At 37.5% G+C, this 23,081-nt stretch overlaps 1 protein-coding gene across 1 annotated transcript in view; it reads right to left on the bottom strand.

The window, feature by feature from the left end:
* Positions 1-23,081, bottom strand: part of LCA5 (lebercilin LCA5) — a 74,082-nt gene that overhangs the window by 34,662 nt on the left and 16,339 nt on the right. The gene's annotated exons all lie outside the window — the stretch shown is intronic.

Genomic DNA, 23,081 nt, shown 5'->3' on the forward strand with positions numbered 1-23,081 from the left:
CTGACCTCAGAACTCAAGTAGTTGCCTCAGCCAAAAGTAGACCCTAAAATCAGGCCCTGCCTGCTCAAGGATGTGACCAGCAGAAACATCCAGAAACCCAAATTGAGCTGACGGGTGAAGAACTGTCTCTGCCAAAGCAAACCTGCAAAGTCTGGAAGAAGGCACCACTTACTCAAATGCACAGACAACCAATGCAAGGAATCAAGGATCACACACACACACACACAAATCAGGTAAATATGACACCACTGAAGGGAACTATTAAAGCTCTAATAACTGACCCTAAGGAAATGGAGATCTATGAACTGTCAGACTAAGAATTCAGAATAATCTTCTTAAAGAAGTTTAGTGAACTACAAGAACACAGAGACAACTAAAAATATTAGGAAATCAATGCATGAACAAGACGAGAAGTTTATCAAAGAAACAGAAACCATAAAAAACAAATGAACAAACTGAAATTCTAGAGCTGAACACTACAATAACTGAACTGAAGAGTTCAAAAGAGAACTTCAAAAGGAAAGTCAACCATACAGAAGAAGAAATTAGCAACCTGGAATTAGGACACTTGAAATTATCCAGTCATAGGAGTCAAAAGAAAAGGGAATGAAAACAGTGAGAAAGCCTATGGGACTTATGGGACAAAATGAAAAGAAACAATGTTCAAATTATGGAAATTCCAGAAGGAGAAGAGAATGAGAAAGGGACAGAAAGTATATTTAAAGCAATAATGGCTGAAAACTGCCCAAGCTTGTGGCGAGAAACAGACCTCTACATCTAAGAGGCCCCAAAGACCCCAGATAGGCTGAACGCTAATAAGGCTAGACTGAGACACATTGTAATTATATTGTCAAAAGTCAAAAACAAAGAATTTTATAAACTCAACAACAACAAAAAAAGAGAGACGTTACATACAAGGGAAACCCCACTAAGACTTCTGGCAGATCTCTTAACAGAAACTATTCAGGCTGGAAGAGAATGGAATGACATATTCAAAATATTAAAAGAAAAAAATCCCAACCAAAGATACTATACCTTGGTTATAGGTTATAAAGTTATCCTTCAGAAGTGAAGGAGGGAAAAACACTTTGTCCCAAACAAATGAAAGCTAAGGGAATATATGTATACCTGAATCACTTTGCTGTACAGCAGAAATTAATACATTGTTAAACAATTATACTTCAGTAAAATAAATTTTTTAAAAAACTGAGGAAATTCATCACCAATAGACTTGCCTTACAAGAAATGACTACAGAAGTTCTTTGAGAAGAAGTAAAAAGATGGTAATTAATGTCATAAAAACAGAAGGTAGAAAAACTCACTGGTAATGGTAAATATATAGTCAAATTTGGATTCTGTAATATGGTAATGGTGGTGCATAATTCACTTACAATTCTAGTTTAAAGTTAAGGAAACAAACTCAGTAAAAATAATCATTACTACAATAATCTGTTATTAGTTACACACTATAAAAAACGTGTAAACTGTAACATCAATAACCTAAAACGGGAGGTAAGAGAGAAGTGAGAGTGTAAAGTTTAGGAATTTTACTCAAATCAAGTTGTTACTAGTTTAAAATACAATGTTATAACTTTAAGAAATTTTATGTAAGCCTAGTGGTAACCACAAAAGAAAACTCTACAGTTATTGCCTCAGAGAACATGATAAAGTCAAAGCATAATGATACCTCAAGACATCAAAACACACACACAAACAAAGACAGCAGGATAAGAAACAAGGAAGAGTGGATCTACAAAACAACCAGGAAAACAGTTAACAAAATGGCAATAGTAAGTCCTAACTTATTAACAATTACTTTAAACATAAACAAATTAAATTCTCCAATCAAAAGACACAGAATGGCTGAAAAGTTAAAAACAAGATTCAACAATATGCCACCTACAAGAAGCCATTAGCCTTAAAAGACACACATAGACTGAGAGTAAAGGGATGGAAAAAAATATCACAAGCGAATGGTAATAAAAACAAAGCAGAGGAGAGGGGGAAGATGGTGGAAGAGTAAGACGTGGAGATCACCTTCCTCCCCACAGATACATCAGAAATACATCTACATGTGGAACAACTCCTACAGAACACCTACTGAACGCTAGCAGAAGACCTCAGACCTCCCAAAAGGCAAGAAACTCCCCCACGTACCTGGGGAAAGCAAAAGAAAAAAGAATAAACAGAGACAAATGAATAGGGACGGGACCTGCACTAGTGGGAGGAAGCTGTGAAGGAGGAAAGGTTTCCACACACTAGAAGCCCCTTCGCGGGCGGAGACTGCGGAAGCTTCGAAACCGCGGAGGAGAGCGCAGCAACAGGGGTGCAGAGGGCAAAGCACAGAGATTCCTGCACAGAGGATCGGTGCCGACCGGCACTCACCAGCCTGAGAGGCTTGTCTGCTCACCCGCTGGGGTGGGTGGGGCTGGGAGCTGAGGCTCGGGCTTCGGTCGGTCGTATCGCAGGGAGATGACTGGTGGTGTGAACACAGCCTGAAGGGGTTAGCGCACCACGGCTAGCCGGGAGGGAATCCAGGGAAAAGTCTGGACCTGCCAAAGAGGCAAGAGACTTTTTCTTCCCTCTTTGTTTCCTGGTGCGAAAGGAGAGGGGATTAAGAGCACTGCTTAAAGGAGCTCCAGAGACGGGCGCAAGCCGCGGCTAACAGCGCACATCCCAGAGACGGCCATGAGACGCTAAGGCTGCTGCTGCCGCCACCAAGAAGCCTGTGAGCGAGCACAGGTCACTATCCACACCTCCCCTCCTGGGGGCCTGTGCAGCCCGCCACTGACAGGGTCCCAGGATCCACAGACAACTTCCCCGGGAGCTGTGCAAACAAAGAAGGGAAAGGGAAATTTCTCCCAGCAGCCTCAGGAACAGCAGATTAAATCTCCACAATCAACTTGACGTACCCTGCATCGGTGGAATACCTGAAAAGACAACGAATCATCCCAAATTGAGGAGGTGGACTTTGAGAGCAAGATTTATTATTTTATTCCCCTTTTGCTCTTTTTGTGGGTGTGTATGTGTATGCTTCTGTGTGAGATTTTGTCTGTATAGCTTTGCTTTCAACATTTGTCCTAAGGTTCTGTCCATCCGTTTTGTTTTTTTCCACTTTTTAAAAAATTTTTCTTAATAATTATTCTTTATTTTAATTACTTTATTTTATTTTATCTTACTTTATTTTATTTTATCCTCTTCCTTTCTTTCTACTTTTTCTCCCTTTTATTCTCAGCCATGTGGATGAAAGGCTCTTGGTGCTGCAGCCAGGAATCAGTGCTGTGCCTCTGAGGTGGGAGAGCCAACTTCAGGACACTGGTCCACAAGAGACCTCCCAGCTCCACATAATATCAAATGGCGAAAACCTCCCAGAGATCTCCATCTCAACACCGACACCTAGCTTCACTCAATGACCAGCAAGCTACAGTGCTGGACACCCTATGCCAAACAACTGGCAAGACAGGAACACAACCCCACCCATTAGCAGAGAGGCTGCCTAAAATCACAGTAAGTCCACAGACACCCCAAAACACACCACCAGACGTGGACCTGCCCACCAGAAAGACAAGATCCAGCCTCATCCACCAGAACACAGGCACTAGTCCCCTCCACCAGGAAGCCTACACAACACACTGAACCAACCTTAGCCACTGGGGACAGACACCAAAAACAATGGGAACGACGAACCTGCAGCCTGCAAAAAGGAGACCCCAAACACAGTAAGATAAGCAAAATGAGAAGACAGAAAAACACACAGCAGATGATGGAGCAAGATAAAAACCCACCAGACCTAACAAGTGAAGAGGAAATAGGCAGTCTACCTGAAAAAGAATTCAGAATAATGATAGTAAAGATAATCCAAAATCTTGGAAATAGAATAGAGAAAATGCAAGAAACATTTAACAAGGACCTAGAAGAATTAAAGAGGAAACAAGCAACGATGAACAACAAAATAAATTAAATTAAAAATACTGTAGAAGGGATCAACAGCAGAATAACTGAGGCAAAATAACGGAAAAGTGACCTGGAAGATAAAATACTGGAAATAACTACAGCAGAGCAGAATAAAGAAAAAAGAATGAAAAGAACTGAGAACAGTCTCAGAGACCTCTGGGACAACATTAGACACACCAACATTCGAATTATAGTGGTCCCAGAAGAAGAAGAGAAAAAGAAAGGGACTGAGAAAATATTTGAAGAAATTATAGTTGAAAACTTCCCTAAAATGGGAAAGGAAATAGTTAATCAAGTCCAGGAAGCACAGAAAGTCCCATACAGGATAAATCCAAGGAGAAACACACCAAGACACATATTAATCAAACTGTCAAAAATCAAATACAAAGAAAACATATTAAAAGCAGCAAGGGGGCCTCCCTGGTGGCGCAGTGGTTGAGAGTCCGCCTGCCGATGCAGGGGACACAGGTTCGGGCCCCGGTCTGGGAAGATCCCACATGAGGCGAAGCGCCTGGGCCCGTGAGACATGGCCACTGAGCCTGCACGTCCAGAGCCTGTGCTCTGCAACAGGAGAGGCCAAAACAGTGAGAGGCCCGCATACAGCAAAAAAACAAAACAAAAGCAGCAAGGGAAAAACAACAAATAACACACAAGGGAATCCCCATAAGGATAAGAGCTGATCTTTCAGCAGAAATTCTGCAAGCCAGAAGGGACTGGCAGGACATATTTAAAGTGATGAAGGAGAAAAACCTACAACCAAGATAACTCTACCCAGCAAGGATCTAATTCAGATTTGATGGAGAAATTAAAACCTTTACACACAAGCAAAAGCTGAGAGAGTTCAGCACCACCAAACCAGCTTTACAACAAATGCTAAAGGACCTTCTCTAGACAGGAAACACAAGAGAAGGAAAAGACCTACAAAAACAAACCCAAAACAATTAAGAAAATGGGAATAGGAACATACATATCGATAATTACCTTAAATGTAAATGGATTAAATGCTCCCACCAAAAGACACAGACTCACTGAATGGATACAAAAAGAAGACCCATATATATGCTGTCTACAAGAGACCCACTTCAGACCTAGGGACACATACAGACTGAAAGTGAGCGGATGGAAAAAGCTTTTCCATGAAAAAGGAAATCAAAAGAAAGCTGGAGTAGCAATTCTCATATCAGACAAAATAGACTTTAAAATAAAGACTATGAGAAGAGACAAAGAAGGGATCAATCCAAGAAGAAGATATAACAATTGTAAATATTTATGCACCCAACATAGGAGCACCTCAATACATAAGGCAAATACTAACAGCCATAAAAGAGGAAATCGAAAGTAACACATTCATAGTACGGGACTTGAACACCCCACTTTCACCCATGGACAGATCATCCAAAATGAAAATAAATAAGGAAACACAAGCTTTGAATGATACATTAATCAAGATGGACTTAATTGATATTTATAGGACATTCCATTCCAATACAACAGAATACACATTTTTCTCAACTGCTCATGGAACATTCTCCAGGATAGATCATATCTTGGGTCACAAATCAAGCTTTGGTAAATTTAAGAAAATTGAAATGGTATCAAGTATCTTTTCCGACCACAATGCTATGAGACCAGATATCAATTACAGGAAAAGATCTGTAAAAAATACAAACACATGGAGGCTAAACAATACACTACTTAATAACCAAGTGATCACTGAAGAAATCAAAGAGGAAATCAAAAAATACCTAAAAACAAATGACAAGAGAGACACAACAACCCAAAACCTATGGGATGCAGCAAGAGCAGTTCTAAGAGGGAAGTTTATAGCAATAGAATCCTACCTTAAGTAACAGGAAACATCTCGAATAAACAACCTAACCTTGCGCCTAAAGCAACTAGAGAAAGAAGAACAAAAAAACCCCAATGTTAGCAGAAGGAAAGAAATCATAAAGATCAGATCAGAAATAAATGAAACAGAAATGAAGGCAATGATAGCAAAGATCAATAAAACTAAAACCTGATTCTTTGAGAAGATAAACAAAATTCATAAACCATTAGCCAGACTCATCAATAAAAAAAGGGAGATGACTCAAATCAGTAGAATTAGAAATGAAAAGAAGTAACAATTTACACTGCAGAAATACAAAAGATCATGAGAGATTACTACAAGCAACTCTATGCCAATAAAATGGACAACCTGGAAGAAATGGACAAATTCTTAGTAATGCACAACCTGGGCTTCCCTGGTGGCGCAGTGGTTGAGAGTCCGCCTGCCAATTCAAGGGACACGGGTTCGTGCCCCGGTCCAGGAAGATCCCACATGCCACGGAGCGGCTAGGCCCATGAGCCATGGCCGCTGAGCCTGCACGTCCAGAGCCTGTGGTCCGCAACGGGAGATGCTGCAACAGTGAGAGGCCTGCATACCGCACAAAAAATTAAAATCTTCCAACAAACAAAAGCCCAAGACCAGATGGCTTCACAGGCAACTTCTGTCAAACACTTAGAGAAGAGCTAACACCTAACCTTCTCAAACTCTTCCAAAATATAGCAGAGGGAGGAACACTCCCAAAGTCATTCTACAAGGCCACCATCACTCTGATACCAAAACCAGAGAAGGATGTCACAAAGAAAGAAAACTATAGGCCAATATCACTGATGAATACAGATGCAAAAATTCTCAACAAAATACTAGCAAACAGAATCCAACAGCACATTAAAAGGATCATACACCATGATTAAGTGGGGTTTATTGCAGGAATGCAAGGATTCTTCAGTATACACAAATCAATCAATGTGATACACCATATCAACAAATTGAAGGAGAAAAACCATATGATCATCTCAATAGATGCAGAGAAAGCTTTTGACAAAATTCAACACCCATTTATGATAAAAACCCTGCAGAAAGTAGGCATAGAGGGAACTTTCCTCAACACAATAAAGGCCATATATGACAAACCCACAGCCAACATCGTCCTCAATGGTGAAAAACTGAAAGCATTTCCACTAAGATCAGGAACAAGACAAGGTTGCCCACTCTCACCACTCTTATTCAACAAAGTTTTGGAAGTTTTAGCCACAGCAGTCAGAGAGGAAAAGGAAATAAAAGGAATCCAAATCGGAAAAGAAGAAGTAAAGCTGTCACTGTTAGCAGATGACATGATACTAGACACAGAGAATCCTAAAGATGCTACCAGAAAACTTCTAGAGCTAATCGATGAATTTGGTAAAGTAGCAGGATACAAAATTAATGCACAGAAATCTCTGGCATTCCTACACACTAATGATGAAAACTCTGAAAGTGAAATCAAGAAAACACTCCCATTTACCATTGCAACAAAAAGAATAAAATATCTAGGAATAAACCTACCTAAGGAGACAAAAGACCTGTATGCAGAAAATTATAAGACACACTGATGAAAGAAATTAAAGATGATACAAATAGATGGAGAGATATACCATGTTCTTGCATTGGAAGAATCAACATTGTGAAAATGACTCTACTACCCAAAGCAATCTACAGATTCAATGCAATCCCTATCAAACTACCACTGGCATTTTTCACAGAACTAGAACAAAAAATTTCACAATTTGTATGGAAACACAAAAGACCCCGAATAGCCAAAGCAATCTTGAGAACAAAAAACGGAGCTGGAGGAATCAGGCTCCCTGACTTCAGACTATACTACAAAGCTACAGTAATCAAGACAGTATGGAACTGGCACAAAGACAGAAATATAGATCAATGGAACAGGATAGAAAGCCCAGAGATAAACCCACGCACATATGGTCACCTTATCTTTGATAAAGGAGGCAGGAATGTACAGTGGAGAAAGGACAGCCTCTTCAATAAGTGGTGCTGGGAAAACTGGACAGGTACATGTAAAAGTATGAGATTAGAACACTCCCTAACACCATACACAAAAATAAGCTCAAAATGGATTAAAGACCTAAATGTAAGGCCAGAAACTATCAAACTCTTAGAGGAAAACATAGGCAGAACACTCTATGACATAAATCACAGTAAGATCCTTTTTGACCCACCTCCTAGAGAAATGGAAAGAAAAATAAACAAATGGGACCTAATGAAACTTCAAAGCTTTTGCACAGCAAAGGAAACCATAAACAAGACCAAAAGACAACCCTCAGAATGGGAGAAAATATTTGCAAATGAAGCAACTGACAAAGGATTAATCTCCAAAATTTACAAGCAGCTCATTCAGCTCAGTATCAAAAAAACAAACAACCCAATCCAAAAATGGGCAGAAGACCTAAATAGACATTTCTCCAAAGAAGATATACAGACTGCCAACAAACACATGAAAGAATGCTCAACATCATTAATCATGAGAGAAATGCAAATCAAAACTACAATGAGATATCATCTCACACCGGTCAGAATGGCCATCATCAAAAAATCTAGAAACAATAAATGCTGGAGAGGGTGTGGAGAAAAGGGAACACTCTTGCACTGCTGGTGGGAATGTGAATTGGTTCAGCCACTACGGAGAACAGTATGGAGGTTCCTTAAAAAACTACAAATAGAACTACCATATGACCCAGCAATCCCACTACTGGGCATATACCCTGAGAAAACCATAATTCAAAAAGAGTCATGTACCAAAATGTTCATTGCAGCTCTATTTACAATAGCCCGGAGATGGAAACAACCTAAGTGCCCATCATCGGATGAATGGATAAAGAAGATGTGGCACATATATACAATGTAATATTACTCAGCCATAAAAAGAAACAAGATGGAGTTATTTGTAGTGAGGTGGATGGACCTAGAGTCTGTCATACAGAGTGAAGTAAGTCAGAAAGAGAAAGACAAATGCCATATGCTAACACATATACATACAATCTAAGAAAAAATCAAATGTCATGAAGAACCTAGGGGTAAGACGGGAATAAAGACACAGACCTACTAGAGAATGGACTTGAGGATATGGGGAGGGGGAAGGGTAAGCTGTGACAAAGTGAGAGAGTGGCATGGACATATATACACTACCAATCGTAAAATAGCTAGCTAGTGGGAAGCAGCCGCATAGCACAGGGAGATCAGCTCGGTGCTTTGTGACCACCTAGAGGGGTGGGATAGGGAGGGTGGGAGGGAGGGAGATGCAAGAGGGAAGAGATATGGGAACATATGTATATATATAACTGATTCACTTTGTTATAAAGCAGAAACTAACACACCATTGTAAAGCAATTATACTCCATTAAAGATGTAAAAAAAAAAAAAAAGCAGGAAGAGCTACACTTATATCAGACAAAATAGTCTTTAAACTAAAAATGGTAAGAATAAATAAATAAAAACTACATCAGTTTGCACATTCTAATCACTTTCCAGTATCAAAAGGGAGATTTTTACTTATATTATAGTCCTAGTGTATGCAGCTGGTAACACCAGAGGCTACAACCCAGTATTACTGCTAAGAGACATTTTTCATCCACCAATGTTGTACATGTATGAAAATGGTGTACAGTACAATAATGTAAATCCTAAAAGCACCACTATTTTAGCATAATAGAAGAAAGTCCGAAGAGCTCCTATATAGACTACTGCAGATAACTTCACTTCTTTGATACTTGTAGCTTATTGTAATTTTTAAAAAATAAATTCAAGGTCATTCATTGTCAAAGAAAAAAAAGACAAAGGTCATAATATAATGAAAAAGGGTCAATACACCAAAAAGATATATCAGTTGTAAATATTTATGTACCCAACATCAGAGCACCCTAAGCAAAAGGAGAAATAAACATCAATATAATAATAGTTAGGGACTTTAATAACGCACTCCCAACAACAGATAGCTCATCCAGACAGAAAATCAGTAAGAAGACCACAGATTTGAACAGTACTATAGACCAAATGGACCTAACAGACACACACAGAACATTCTATCTGACAACAGCAGAATGCACATTCTCCTCAAGCAGACACGGAAGACCACGTGCTAGGGCAGACCACATGCTAGGCCACAAAACAAGTCTTAGCACATTCAAGAAGACTGAAATTATACCAAGTATCTTCTCTGACAATGGTATGAAATCAGAAATCAATAACAAGAAAACTGGGAAATTCACAAAACATGAAAATTAAATAACATTCTCCTGAACAACTAATGGATCAAAGAAAAACTAAAGAGGAAATTTAAATGTATCAAGACAAACAAAAATGGAAACACACCATACCAAAACTTACAGGATGCCCCGAAAGCAGTTCTAAAATAGAAGTTCAGAGCAATAAATGCTGACATTAAGAAGCAAGAAAGATCTCAATAAACAACATAACTCCATGGCTAAAATAACTAGAAAAAGAAAAAACTGAGCCCAAAGTTAGCAGAAGAAAGGAAATAATAAAGATTAGAGCAGAAATAAATGCAGTAGAGAACAGGAAAACAATATAAAAGATTAACCAAACTAAGAGTTCGTTCTTTGAAAAGATAAAATTGATAAACCTTTAGCTAGACTAACCAAGGAAAAGAGAGAATCCAAATCAACAAAACTGTATGAAAAAAGGAGACATTACAACTGATATCACAGACATACAAAGACTCCTAAGAGGCTACTATGAACAACTATATACCAACAAACTGGACAACCTAGAAAATGTACCAATTCTTAGAAACATACAAACTACCAAGCCTGCTAGTTCTATTTTTAGAGAAACCTCCATACCGTTTTCCACAGTGGCTACCCCAATTTACACTCCCACCAACAGTGTATGAGTATTCCTTTTTCTCCACATCCTTGCCAACATTTGTAATTTGTGTTATTTTTGATGCCAGCCATTCTGACAGGTGTGAGGTGATATCTCATTGTGGTTTCAATTTGCATTTCTCTAATGATTAGTGATGTGAGCATCTTTTCATGTGCCTGTTGGCCATCTGTATTTCTTCTTCGGAAAAATGTCTATTCAGTTCTTCTGCTCATTTTTTAATCAGGTTGCTTTTTTTTTCATATTGAGTTCTGTGAGCTGTTTCCATAGATTGGATACTAACTAACCCCTTATTGGTCATATCATTTGCAAAAACTTTCTCCCATTCAGTATGCTGTCTTTTCATTTTGTAGATGGTTTCCTTTGCTGTGCAAAAGCTTTAAATTTATTTAGGCCCCATTTGCTTATTTTTGCTTTTATTTCCTTTGCTTTAGGAGACAGATCCAATAGTGCTACAAGTTATGTCAAAGAATGTTCTGCCTGTGTTTTCCTCTAGGAGTTTTATAGTATCCAGTCTTACATTTAGTTCTTTAATCCACTTTGAGTTTTTTTAATCAATATATAGTGTTAGAGAATGTTCTGATTTCATACTTTTACATGTAGCTGTTCAGTTTTCCAAGCACCACTTACTGAAGAGACTGTCTTTTCTCCATTGTATATTTTGCCTCCTTTGTCACAGATTGACCATAGTCTGTAGGTTTATTTCTGGGCTCTCTATTCCGTCCCATTGATCTATGTGTCTGTTTTTGTGCCAGTACCATACTGTTTTGATTACTGTAGCTTCGTAATATAGTCTGAAGTCTAAACTACCATATGACTACCATATGACTACCATATGACCCAGCAATTCCACTCCTGGGTATATATCTGAAAAAAACAAAAACACTAATTCAAAAAGATACATGCACCCCAATGTTCATAGCAGTATTTACAACTGCCAAGATATGGAAGCAACCTAAGTGTCCATCAACAGATGAATATATATATATACCACATCTTCTTCACACACACAATGGAATACTACTCAGACATAAAAAAGAATGAAATTTTGCCATTTGAAGCAACATGGATAGACTTTGAGGGCATTATGATAAGTGAAGTAAGTCAGACAAAGACAAATACTGTATGGTATCACTTATATGTGGGATCTAAAAAATACAACAAACTAGTGAATATAACAAAAAAAAAACGCAGATTCACAGATATAGAGAACTAGCGGTTACCAGTGGGAAGAGAGAAGGGAGAGGGGCATTATGAGGGTAGGGGATTAAGAGATACAACCTATTAGGAATAAAATAAGCTACAAGGATATACTGTACTACATGGGGAATATAGCCAATATTTTATAATAACTATAAATGGAAATTAACCTTTAAAAATTTTGAATCACTCTATTGTACACCTGTAACTTATACTGTAGAGCAACTATACTCCACTTATAAAAAACAAAGACAAGGGGCTTCCCTGGTGGTACAGTGGTTGAGAGTCCGCCTGCCGATGCAGGAGACACGGGTTCGTGCTCCGGTCTGGGAAGATCCCACATGCCGCGGAGCGGCTGGGTCCGTGAGCCATGGCCGCTAAGCCTGCGAGTCCGGAGCCTGTGCGCCGCAACGGGAGAGGCCACAGCAGTGACAGGCCCGCGTACCGCAAAAAAACAAAAACAAAACTACCAAGACTGATTGAAGAAGAAACAAGTCTGAATAGACCGATTACTAGTAAGGAGATTGAATCAGTAACCAAACTTCCAATGAAGAAAAGCACACGACCCAGGTGGCTTCACCAGTGAAGTTTGCCAAACATCAAACTCTTTCAAAAAATCAAAGCAGAGGGAACACTCCCAAGCTCATTTTACAAGGCCAGCATCACCCTAATACTAAAGACAGAAAAGAATAGTACCAGAAAATAAAACCACAGATCAATATCCCTGGTGAACACAGATGCAACAATTCTCAATGACATACTAGCAGACCAAAATCAGCCCCATATTAAAAGGAACATTCACCATGATTAGGTGAGATTTATAGCTGGGATGCAAAGATGGTTCAATATATGCAATTCAATAAATGATATACCACATTAATCGAAGGAAAGAAAAAAATCATATGCTCATCTCAATAGATGCAAAAAAAGGAGTTGAGAAAATTCAACATTTGTTCTTGATAAAAACTCTTAACAAATTAGAAGAATTATTCCTCAACATAATAAAGGCCATGTATGACAAGCCCACTACTAACATGATACTCAATGGTGAAAGCTTGAAACTTTTTCTCTAAGATCAGGAATAAGACATCCGGATGCTCACTCTCGCCACTCCTATTCAATATAGTACTGGAAGTCCTGGCCAGAGCAATCAGGCAAGAAAAAAATAAAAGGCATCCGAAGGCTTACCTGGTGGCACAGTGGCTGAGAATCTGCCTGCTAATGCAGGGGACACGGGTTCGAGCCCTGGTCTGGGAGGATCCCACATGCCGTGGAGCAACTAGGCCCATGAGCCACAACTACTGAGCCTGCGAGTCTGGAGCCTGTGCTCCACAACAAGAGAGGCCGCGACAGTGAGAGGCCCGCACACCGTGATGAAGAGTGGCTCCCACTTGCCACAACTAGAGATAGCCCTCGCACAGAAACAAAGACCCAACACAGCAAAAATACATTAATTAATAAACTCCTACCCCCAACATCTTCTTAAAAAAAAAAAAATTTCTAATTTCCAAATTAGAAAGGAAGAAGTAAAACTGTCTCTATTTGCTGATGACATGATTTTATATATAGAAAATCCTAAAGACTTTAGCCAAAAAACCGTTAGATCTATTCATTGAATTCAGCAAAGTTACAGGATACAAAATTAACATACAAAAAATCAGTAGCATTTCTATACACTAACAAATTAGCTGAAAAAGAAAGAAAATAATCCCATTTACAATAGCATCAAAACAATAAAATACTTAGGAATAAACTTAACCAAAGAAGTGAAACATCTCTTCTCCGAAAGCTAAAGGATACTGATAAAGAAATCAAAGAAGATATAAGTAAATGGAAAGGTATCCAGTGTTCATGGAATGGATGAATTAATATGTTAAAATTGTCCACACTTACCCAAAGCCATCTACTGATTCAATGCAATGCCTATCAAGATTCCAGTGGCATTTTTTTTTTTTACAGAAGCAGAAAAAAAAATCCTAGAATTTATAATGAATGGCAAAAGACCCCAAATAGCCAAAGCAATCCTCAAGAAGAAGAACAAAAAGCAGGAGGCATCACACACATCCTGACTTCCCGCTAATACTATAAAGCTACAGTAATTAAAACAGTACAGTAGTGACATAAAAACAAAGAGATCAATGGAACAGTACTGACAGCCCAGAAGTAAACCCAAGCACACACAGTCAAAACTAATATTTGACAAGGGAGTCAAGAATACTCAGTGGAGAAAAGACAGTCTCTCCAACAAATGGCGCTGAGATAATTGGATATTCACATATAAAAGAAAGAAACTAGACCCCTATATTACACCACTCACAAAAATTAACTTGAAATGGATTAAAGACTTAAATGTAAGACCCAAAACCATGAAACCCCTAGAAGAAAACATTGAAAATAAGCTCCTTAATATGGGTGTTGGCAATAATTCTTTGGATATGACACCTAAAGCACAGCAACAAAGTAAAAAAATAAACAAGTGACACTACATCAAACTAAAAAGCTTCTGCACAGCAAAGGAAACAACCAAGTGAAAAGACAACCTACAGAATGGGAAAAAAATATATGTAATAAGAGATAATATCCAAAATATATAAAGAACTCATTCAACTCAATAGCAAAAAACACAAATAATCCAATTAAAAAAATAGGCAAAAGACATTAATATACTTTTTTCCAAAGAAGATATATGAAAGGCAAACAGGTACATGAAAATGCTCAACATCACTAGTCATTAGTGAAATGCAAATCAAAACCGCAACGAGTTATCACCTCACACCTGTTAGAATGACCATCATCAAAAACTGAGACAACAAATGTTAGTGAGGATGTGGAGAAAAGGGAACCCCTGTGCACTGTTAGTAGGACTGTAAACTAGTACAGCCACTATGGGAAACAGTATGGAGGATCCTCAAAAAATTAAAAATAGAGCTACTATATGATACAGCAATTCTATTTTTAGGAATATATCCTAAGGAAGTGAAAACACTATCTCAAAAAGATATCTGCACCCCATGTTTGTAGCGGCATATATTTACAACACCCAAGACATGAAAACAACCTTAGTATCCACTGATGTCCATTATTCATCAATGGATAAAGAAGTTGTGGGGTGTGTGTATGTGTGTGTATAAATGATCCTAAAAACAACAACAACAAACAAACTCATAGAAAAAGAGATCGGATTTGTGGTTACCAGAAGTGGAGGTAGGGCGGGGGGCAGTGGCAGAACTGGATGAAGGCAGTCAAAAGGTACAAACTTCCAGTTACAAAGTAAGTACTAGGCATATGATGCATGTATAGGATGATGACTATAGGTAACACTGCTGTAGAATATACATAAAAGTTGTTTAAGAGAGCAAATCTAAAGGGTACTCATTACCAAAAGCAAAACAAACAAAAAAACCATTTTTGCTTTTTATTGTATCTATGAGATGATGGAGGCTAACTAAACTTGTTGCAATAATCATTTCACAATATATGTAAGTCAAACTATTTTGCTGTACACATTAAATGTATACAGTAATATATGTCAATTGTATCTCAATAAAACCTGAAAAATAAAAATGAGGCCGATTTAATACATGTGTATGTGAGTGTACACACATATATATATTACATATACATCCACAATGATATGTAAAGAACACCAAAATATACTTTCAGTGAAAAAAACACATATTAAGCAATGTGTATGGTACACTTTCATTTGTAGTTAGAAAGTAAAAAAACGGACATACACATATACATGTATGAATTTGTGCATGTAAAGACGATTTCTTAACAGTGATTACTTCTTGAGAAGAGGCCTACAAAGGATAGCATAGAGGGATACTGATGTTTCACTGTATACCTCTCTGTATTATTTGAATTTTTAGGCCCTTTTTTTAGTACTTCTATTACTTTTTCGATAGAAGGTTTTTACTGTAAATATTAACACAAAATTGCTGTAATAATTGTTCTACCGAAATGGTTAGTTTCTAAGGACCCTACCAAATTTATTCTCTGCAATGGTTTTAAACTTTACCCTTCAATCACAGATCTCATAATTTCACTGTAAATCTTCTTCCACCAAAAATGATAAAAATTTTGTAAATAATATAATAAAATCTAGCCAATTAAGGATCTCAATGAATGCTATTTTATTTCACAATCAGTTCCTTTTTTCAACATTAGAAATCTTTCATTTCTCCAACTTCAATAATAAGCCTAATAAGGACTTAATTTTTTTTTTTAATAAATATGGTTTACCATGCTAAAAATACTTTTGACACATGAAAGGTTTAAAAACATGATTTAGACTCTGATTCAGATTTCAGAACTGAGAGGGGCCTCAGAATCATTTAATTCTGCAAACAAAGCAACCAAAATCTGGGCATTAAGAGGGCCGCACAACGTCAGAATAGGGCAAAAACCGAGCTGAGCTCCTGGTCTGACCTCCATTACTCTGTCCTAATTAGCATTTTTTTTTTTTTTTTTTTAAAGAAACAAAGCAGGTAGGTGAGGCAAAGGCAGGCCTTCTGGATTTGGGTTTCTGGAGGGTGAAAGGGCAAAAAAAACATTTAGAGCAGAGACCTAGCCACTGGAGTAAGGTATGGCAGGGAAAGATACAGGAAAAGGAATCTACCTAGCCAACACTACACAGCTCAATTCTCATTCTGAATCAACTAGAACGGGTAAGGGAAGACAAAGCTGAATCAATTCTTACTTTTGAAAATGATTTACAGTGGAGGACAATATTATTTTTTTATCGACAAGAAACAAATACCTACTTGAGGGCAGCTCTAGGGCCAAGGGAATTTGAATGCCAATCTGTTACAAGAAAAACTATCAAAAGGAAAAGAAGTCTATTCAAACTTCATTTTAGAGCTCTATGATAATTCAGGCTACTCAAATCATTCCCCAAAATCTTCAGAAATTTCTAAAAAGGGAGAGAAAGCCTTGTTAACAGTTTCATTATATTTTTCTGACAAGGTAATTCACTCTGTGCCAATTTAATGTTAAAATAGAGTTGGATTTTTTTTTTTTTTTTTTTTTTTGCGGTACGCGGGCCTCTCACTGTTGTGGCCTCTCCCGTTGCGGAGCACAGGCTCCGGACGCGCAGGCTCAGCGGCCATGGCTCACGGGCCCAGCCGCTCCACGGCATGTGGGATCTTCCCGGACAGGGGCACGAACCCGTGTCCCGTGCATCAGCAGGCGGACTCTCAACCACTGCGCCACCAGGAAAGCCCTAGAGTTGGATTTTTTAATGCATTAAAATGTGTGCCCTACAGCTTACTGGAGTATTTTAATAATTATGTGCATGCTATTACATTTATGATCTTTTCATAAAACTTAGTAGATAACTTCCCATTTAGTGATTAAGGATTCTTATGATAGTTAGCAATTCATGATATTTGCTTTATGACAGACTGTTGATCATATCTCTGACTAATATGCTACTGCATCCTGAGATCGGGAATGCAACCCCAGCTGTAAGGCTTCCTTATGAGGGACAGGACAGAATCGGTGCCTTTACCTTCAGCCCCTACTGGAGGACAGTTCCAGGCCCGGTAAACAATGGTGCAGTTTGGCAGTCATTAACAGAAACTGCAAACTGGGGGAATTGCTAATGAAGTTGCTAACAAAGAACCACTGATATTCAATCAGTGATTCTCGAAGAGTGGTGCAGGGACCCCTAAAGGTCTCTGAGACACTTTCGGGAGTTTGCAAGGTCAGAACTACTTTATAATACAATATTATTTGCTATTTTCACTCACTGTCATGAGTATGAGCTTTCCAAAGGCTATATAACATGTGATATTATATAACGAAACATGTCAATATTTGGAAAGTGTGCCTAATGCAATGAACGAACATTTTCCAAATAACGAACATTTTCCAAATGACTAATCCATGATATTACAAAATCACTCATGGGTAAAACATTCATTCAAAGGAGAAGACCAATGGATTTTAAGGTGACAGAGTACAAAAAATTCTTGGACATGGTTTTAGATTCCACATTGCAACAAACCTTTGAGAACACCACTTACTAAGTTTTGATGTAGTATCAAAGAATATCCAGTTATCTGAAAAGCTTTTAAATATTCCTCCATTTTCTAACTCCTACAGACATCTGTGTGAGGCTGAATTTTCTTTTATTTATCAACCGTAACAACATATTGCAACAGATTGAATGCAGAAGCAGCTATGAGGACCCAGCTGTCCTCTATTAAGTATGACACTGAAGAAATTTGCAAATATATATCAATAAAATGATGCCACTCTTGTCCCAGTTTATTTTGGGTTTAGAAAATAGATATTTTGCATTAAAAGATTTCATGATACCATTTAGTGAGTTATTGTTTATTTTAAATAAATTAAGAAATATTTTTGAATGTTCTCAATTTTAATTTCTAATATGGTAAATATCAATAGGTATAGCCATATAAACAAAAGCTCCTGTGGTAATGGTGGGGGGGGATCTGCAATAATTTTTAAGAGTATAAAAGGGTCTTCAGACCAAAAAATTTGAGAATCACTGCATTATGTAACTAAAAATATTTTACTGCTGCAAATGTTAGCATTTTAACAGTTTTTTGCAGCTTTTTTACAATTTGTTGCAGTCTTATTTAAATATTAATATATATAGCTATTAATATTAAAATAAACATATTTAACTGGGGCTGCTACTTTGATAGGACCCTACTCAATAAACTTATTGAAGTAAAAGCCTAAATGAAGGTATAAAGCCAACCCTAAATAAAGAAATAAACATGTAGTCTGATGTAGCTGTCTGTACCTTTGTACAGAGCTCAACAAATTTAACCTTATCAAGCAGCTCTTCATTCCTGGTATAAGGCCCAGGATCCGGCAGACCACGGGGCACAAGGCTGGTGAAAAACAACTGCTATGGGTGATTGATTGTCCCTACTCGTATTTTAAAAGGTTGTTTGTCTAACCATGTGTCCACTTCTAAACCACAGTACTCTTAAATTACTCAGACTATGCATTCTGTCACTTCCATCAACTAACAAAATAAACTTGTATCCAACTTACAGAGGGTGAAGAGGGAAGTTTTTCACAGCTCAACTATTTAGAGGTAACCTTGAAGAATGCTTCCCCGCCACCCCTCGCCCCCCCCAGGAAGAAAATGTAACACAAGGGGAATAAGAATTGTGGCCTGAAATCCTTTCTGGGATAAGGCAATCTATAAACAAATAAACAAAGTTGCCTGTCACAAACTCCAGCTTAAGGACATATTCCTAAAATAAACAAACAACACCGTACAGATAGTCATCCTTAGTAAAGAATAGCACAAAACTTAAAGACAGCACTACTAGGATTTTACTGCAATTTCAAGGGACACTCGGGACTTTCTCAGGTTTTAGTTAATTTGCAAAATGAAACACCACAATTGAGCTCCTAGATTCCTCCCTTACCCTTAAAGTCAATGGTACCGAGTCTGAAGAAAAAAGGTTAACTTAGTGTTAAATAAAATTTGAAAAACTGAATGAGGCATGAGAACAAAAGCTAACAAAAGCTAAATTTCACACTAAATTAAGACACTCGATAGTAAATATTTCGAATTCTGGACTGATTACTGAGATTATGAAAGATAATTTTCTTTCAAAATGAAAATTTTAGGAAGTATCAAAACTTTAGGAAGTATGAAAAGGTAAGCTAAAAAGCAGAGAATAATTACCCTCAGGTGGGTTGCAGAGGCTCCTCCATTCATAAGAGAGCTAGTTTGATATGACAGCTGACTTGAGATTGATTTGAGAGTAGGTTCATAATAACGTATTAAATGTTGATTCCAATATAATTTACAACAGAAATGAAGCAGTTTAGATCTCCCAAACAAACTTTGAGGCTTGGAGCTAATAAACTTAACATTCCTGAAACTTGAGAGTAAACTTCTAAAGCTAAGCCATTCCTTTATGTGCATTAAATAGTCATAACCCCTTGTGAAAATGATTTTTGCAATAAAAATGAGCTTTGAAATTTGAAAATAAAAGTTCAAAAATAATTTTCTCATCCAGAAAAAACTGAGACTATTTACAGTTGCTTCAAACAAAATGAAATATTTAGGTATAAATCTAACAAAACCTGTTTCAATCTGAATCCGGAAAATTAAAAAATGATGATGAAAGTAATCAAAAATGGAGAAATATACTGTGTTCAAGAATTGGAAGATTCGGGGCTTCCCTGGTGGACCAGTGGGTAAGACTCCATGCTCCCAATTCAGGGGGCCCAGGTTCGATCCCTGGTCGGGGAACTAGATCCCGCATACATGCTGCAACTAAGAGTTCACATGCCACACCTAAGAGTTTGCATGGCGCAGCTAAGAGTTTGCGTGCCACAACTAAGGGTCCGTATGCCACAACTAAGAGTCCACATGCTGCAGCTAAAAGATCCCATGTGCCGCAACTAAGACCCAGTGCAGCCAAAATAAAAAAATAAAAAATAAATAAATATATTTAAAAAATTGGAAGATTTAACATAATAAGGATGTCAATTCTCCACAAATTGATCCATGTTTAATGCAATTCTTATCAAAATCTCAGGAAGTTGTTGGTAGACAGAGACAAGTTTATTCTAAAGTTCATTTGGAAAGGCAGAGGACCTAGAGTAGCTAAAATAGGTAAAATTTTAAAAACAAAGCATAACATGAGATGAATCCCTCTACCATAATCATATATATATGGTTTACTATGTAGCCTGTAATGAGGAGAGTGTGGTATCATCAGAGGGACAGACACATGTATCAGTAGAATAAAGAATCCAGAAATAGACCCGCAAAAATATGCCCAACTGATTTTTGACAAAGGTGCCAGATTCAGTGGAGGAAGAACAGCCTTTTCAACAAATGGTACTAGAGCAACTGGGCACTAAAAGGTGGGGAAAAAAAAAATGAACCTCGACCTAAACCTCACAACTTATACAAAAATTAACTCAAAATGAATCATGGACTTTAAAACATAAAACCATAAAGCTTTTGGATAAAAACACAGTACAAAATCTTTGGAGCTACAGACAAAGGGTGCCAGGGATAGCAAAGAATTCTTAACTTGACACTAAAAAGCACAATCCATGAAAGAAAAATCTGATAAACTGGACCACATCAAAATTTAAAACCTTTCTTCTGAAAGACCCTGTGAAGAGGATGAAAAGACAAGCTACAAACTGGGAGAAAGTATTTGCAAACCACGTATCTGACGAAGAACCTGCATTTAGTATATATATAAAGAACTATCAAAATTCAACAGTAAAAGCACAAACAATGCAATGAGAAATATAGGCAAAAAACAAACAAAATGAATAGGATCTTCTGACGGCAAATAAGCATATAAAAAGATGTTCAACATCATTAGCCATTAGGAATAATGCAAGTTAAAACCAAGAGATAGTGCTAAAAACCTGTAAGAATGGGTAAAATTTAAAAAAGTGATAACACCAAATGCTGGCAAGGATGTGGAGAAAGTGGGTCACTTATACATTGCTGGTAAAAACGTAAAATGGTCCTGCTGCTCTACAAAAGAGAAAGGCGGTTTCTTACAAAACGTATGCTTATCGTACAATCCATCAAGTATACTTTCATGCATATATTCCAGAGAAATGAAAATTTATGTTCACACAAAAATCTGTACATGAATGGTCATAACAGCTTTATTAGGTAATAGCTAAAAACTGCAAACAGTCCAAATGCCCTTCAACGGGATATACCATAACACTCTGTTGTATATCCATGCCATGGAATACTACCTGGGAATAAAAAAAGGAACAAGCTATTGATATATGCAACAACTTGGATGGAGCTCAAGGGAAAAAATGAAATCTGCCAACCGCAAAAGGTTAAATACTGTATGATTCCAGTATTTATATTACATTCTTAAAATGATGAAATTATAGAAACGGTGAACAGATCAGTGGATGCCACAGATCAGAGAGCTGGGGAAGGCAGGAAGGTAACTGTGCCTATAAGTTGGTAACACAAGTTCCCTGTGATGGAACTGTTCTGCATCTTGACCACAGTGATGGTCACATGAATCTACACATGTGATAAAATTGCATAGAACTAAATACACACACACACACACACACACACAAAAACACAAGTCCAGGTAAAACTGGTGAAATCTGAATAAGGTTGATGAGTTGTATCAATGTATTACTACCAATTTCCTAACTGCAATATTATATTCTAAGTATGCTATATGTTACCACTGGGGAAACTGGATGAAGGATCTATGCGATCTCTCTACATAATGTTGTTAAAACTTCATGTCAACCTACAATTAACCAAAAATAAAGTTTTTTTAAATTTCTTAACTCCACTAAGAAAAAAAAGTAAGAATTGAGGACACTATACAGTTAACAAGTATTTCAAAGACTTATCATCACAGATGACTGATTTTCAGCTCTCAAGTGGGTAGCCACATAATTCAACTCCATCTACAACTCAGAAACCACAGACTTATTCCATTTTTCCTCTCTTCCTTCTTTCTCTTCCTTCCTCTACCACTCCATCAACCCCCTTCATAACTGGCTATAAGAGAGAACTGCAGTTATGTGTATATGTGTGTGTGTGTGTGCGTGCGTGCGTACTGTAACTCCGTGCTCTCTCTAGTTTTATATAAACACGCAGAGAGGTGTGGGTTGTTTTCAACCATACTTATTAATTAGCATTCTGTGCTCTTGGTTCCTAATTTTAAAATCCATTATGTGGCACATTTTATACTTCCCTTTAAAAATTATTAAAATGTCAGCTATTTGTTTATGACAATAGTTGCTTCCATCCCTACCCCCACCCCACTATATAGGTAAATGGTCCTTAAAAAAAAGTTTTCGTCTGTTGCTCTGAAGTTCGAGTTGATAACTGGTGGAACCTATACAATAAGATATCTTCTGTGCACTGAAACAGAAGTTAATGATTGCTAATTTTGGAGAATAAGCTAGGCACTTTTTCTGGTCACTGATATACACTCCATTTAATAAGCCACTGTCTCTGGGCATGGCATTGGTAGATTGAGCCTGGCATACTACACAGACTAAGAAGTACTATTATCATACCATGTACTAAAAACATCTAATTAATACACTGCAGAAAGCTAGTTTATTTATAGTTCTGACTTGCCCTTGCTCAGAGAGCTCTCACAGCAGGCATTATTCTCATACTTTTTCCCTACCTTTGCTTTCTAAACTACTTTGTCAATTCTAAGTA

This window comes from Monodon monoceros, unplaced genomic scaffold, assembly GCF_005190385.1.
Source record: "Monodon monoceros isolate NGI ecotype Baffin Bay Population unplaced genomic scaffold, NGI_Narwhal_1 Super_Scaffold_15, whole genome shotgun sequence".
NCBI lineage: Eukaryota > Metazoa > Chordata > Mammalia > Artiodactyla > Monodontidae > Monodon > Monodon monoceros.